We start from the raw sequence: 3,696 nt of genomic DNA, 5'->3' as shown, positions 1-3,696 counted from the left end.
CTTCCTCTAAACCTCTATCTTCTTCTGCTATGAATTCTTCTATTCCCAGTACTAGTGATGTATTTGCTTTAATTTTGCAGATGAAGGATCGTATGCAGCGGCAAGATGAAACTAACGAAAGGATCCTCAGGGAAATTGGAGATCTCAAAAGACAAAAGAAAGCGGCAGAGGATCATTCTCCACTGATGCCCAAATCCTTGAGCTTTGATACTCCAATGATCACTTCCCAGCCATCGGGGATCCCGGACGTGCAAATTATAGGGGAGTCAAGAGGATCACATCTCAACTCGGCAGCAATGACTCAGACATCAGGCTCACATTTTCAGCCCGTAGGATCCTATCCTCAGTACATGGGATCCTTCAGGAATTCGGGAGCCTATCCGGAGACACAGCAGTTTCCAGGATCCTACTTTGTTCCAGGATCATCCCAGGTTCAAGGATCCTCCTTTGTTCCAGGGTCATCCCAGGTTCAAGGATCTTCCTTTGTTCCAGGATCATCCCAGGTTCAAGGATCCTCCTTCGTTCCAGGATCATCCCAGGTTCAAGGATCCTCCTTCGTTCCAGGATCATCCCAGATACCAGGATCCTTACAGATGCCAGGATCCCTAAAAAGTTTGCAAACAGGGAGTCTAGATGTCCATCAAGGGGACTTCATTCCAATGCAGACCATTGCTTCCACTGGTCCCTCGGTTGTTCCAGAATCCCAGCAATATGGATTCCCTAACTTGAACCCAATGGGAGGTAACACTTTAAATAATTATCCTACTACTAACCTTGGATTCATGCAGGATACAGGTACCAATCATGCTATGGCCAGGGAATTACAGAAACTAAAGGACATGATCTCAAGTGTTCCAGGGGTAGTCAAGCCTATCCCAGAGATTGCGGATGGAAGCCACAAGGTATCCCGTTTTGCACCACCAATTTGTGATGCAGAGGTACCCAAAAGGTTCCATATCCCTACCATGAAGCTGTATGATGGCACAACGGATCCAGAGGAGCATATAGCACAATACAGGGAGAGGATGGAGATCAATCCTATCCCAGAAAAATTGAAGGAAGCATGCCTATGTAAAGGATTTGGATCCACTCTTACTGGATCAGCTCTTAAGTGGCTGCTAAGTCTTCCCCCTTACTCTATTACTTCATTTGCCAATTTAGTTAATTTATTCAATAACCAATTCTCTTGTAGTAGAAAATTTGAAAAATTAACTAGTGATCTGTACAGGATAACTCAAAATCATAACGAATCATTAAGGGATTATATAACTAAATTTAGTAAAGAATCCTTGGACATTCCCAACTTGGATATGGCTACGGCTGTTGAAGCCTTCAAAATGGGACTGCTTAAGGATTCATTATTCTATGATGATCTTGTTATGACACCATGCAGGAATTTAGATGAAGTAAGAACTCGAGCACTCAGGTTTATCCGGTTAGAGGACGACAAGAGGATCCAGGAAAGACAAGTAGGATCCTCAAAACAAGATAAGCAAGGATCCTCCTTCAAAAGCAACAAGTTCAAATCCTACCATAGAAATGAGAACAAGAATGTGCATGCTGTTGACCAAGAAGAGGATGATGAAGAATATCCTCCAATCTCAGAATATTGTTTTTCCGTTGATAATCATGAACTGATCCTTGCAATGCAGAATCTAGGTGAAAAAGCTAGATGGCCCAGGAAGAATGATAAACCATTCGGGACTAAAGATAAGTCCAAATGGTGTGCATACCATGAGGATTTCGGGCATCTAATTGAAGATTGCATAGCCTTAAGAAAAGAAATTGGATACCTGCTAAGCAAGGGGCATCTAAAAGAATTGTTGGGGAGAAAAAAGCAAAAGACCCAGGATCCTGAAAGGATCCCTGAAAAAGCTCCGGCACCTCCAGCAAACGCACAAGTGATTAACTTTATATCCGGAGGATCAGACATTTGTGGTACATCCTTTTCAGCGGCCAAAAGACATGCAAAAGAATCAAAAATGGATAATGGAGAAAGGCCTATTAGAACCTCAAGTGTCTCAGAAGGGAAGATGATAACATTTGATGAGGACGATCGCATTAACATTCAGGATCCTCACCATGATAGTTTAGTTATCACTCTCTTTATCTCTAACCATTTTGTCCGCAGGATCCTTATTGACGGAGGGAGCTCAGTGAACATTATCCAGCTTGATGTCTTGAAGAAGATGGGAATCCCAGAATCAGACATCACACCAAGATCCTCCGTGCTTGTAGGATTCAGTGGGGAAACAAAGAAAACTCTGGGGGACATCAAACTCCCAATCTACGTGGAAGGATTACATAATTATCAGAAATTTTGTGTTATTGACTGTTTATCTTGTTGCAACGTTATCCTTGGCAGGCCTTGGATACATGATATGAAAGCAGTCCCATCTACCTACCATCAATGTGTGAAGCTCCCTAGCCCATGGGGAATAATCAAGATCGATAGTGACCAGCAGGAGGCTAAGGATTGTTATACCTCATCTATGAAGCCAACCTCGAAGCCAAGGGAGCAATAGCAATTACAGTATCCTCCAAGGAATGTCTTGGAGGCAAGGGAACAAGATGTAGATGAAATCCTCTTGGATCCTAGTGATCCTGAATCAAAAATCTATATCGGATCAGGGATCCTTAGCGAGATGAAAGAAGACATGATATCCTTCCTCAAGAGAAGAAAATCTACCTTTGCTTGGAAACATGAAGATATGACAGGTATATCTAAGGATATTATTACTCACAAACTTGGCATTGACAGGTCTATCAAGCCAATCCATCAAAAAAGGAGGAAGTTTGCACCAGAAAGGAATGCCATTATCCAAGAAGAAGTAGAGAGACTACTTCGAGCAGGTATGATCAGAGAGGTAAAGTATCCAAAATGGTTAGCCAATGTGGTTGTTGTCCAAAAGAAAAACGGAAAGTGGAGGGTATGTGTCGATTTCACTGATTTGAATAAGGCATGTCCCAAGGATCCTTTCCCATTACCCCACATTGACTCTATGGTGGATGCAACAGCGGGGCATGAACTGTTAACTTTTATGGATGCATCATCTGGATTCCAACAAATCCAGATGGAACCATCTGACCAAGAGGATACAGCCTTTATGACCCCAACCGGTTTATATTGTTATATTGCCATGCCTTTTGGACTAAGAAATGCAGGTGCAACATATCAAAGGCTGGTAAATATGATGTTCAAAGATCAAATTGGAAAAACTATGGAGGTGTACATAGATGATATGGTGGTCAAGTCGAAGAAAGCTGAGGATCACCTAAGGGACTTGGAAGAAGCATTCGATATCCTTGATAGTTACAACATGAAACTTAATCCTTCAAAATGCCATTTTGGTGTTAAAGCAGGAAAGTTCTTAGGATACATGGTAACCCAGAGGGGCATTGAAGCAAGCCCGGAACAAATCAAAGCATTAATAAATATCAAATCTCCTGCCAATGCCAAGGATGTCCAAAGACTGACAGGCAGGATAGCAGCTTTGAACAGGTTCATATCGAAATCCTCAGAAAAATGTAAAGAATTCTACGATATCCTAAGGAAGAATAAGAAGTTTGAATGGACTGAGAAACATGAGAACGCTCTACAAGCCCTCAAAGAATATATGTCCTCAGCACCAGCACTAGCAAAACCGGAAAAAGGAGATGTGTTATCCTTGTACCTGGCGGTATCCTCAACCGCTG

This window comes from Helianthus annuus, chromosome 16 (genome assembly GCF_002127325.2).
Source record: "Helianthus annuus cultivar XRQ/B chromosome 16, HanXRQr2.0-SUNRISE, whole genome shotgun sequence".
NCBI lineage: Eukaryota > Viridiplantae > Streptophyta > Magnoliopsida > Asterales > Asteraceae > Helianthus > Helianthus annuus.
The sequence above is the reverse complement of the archived record's forward strand: the minus strand, read 5'-3'. Positions refer to the sequence as shown.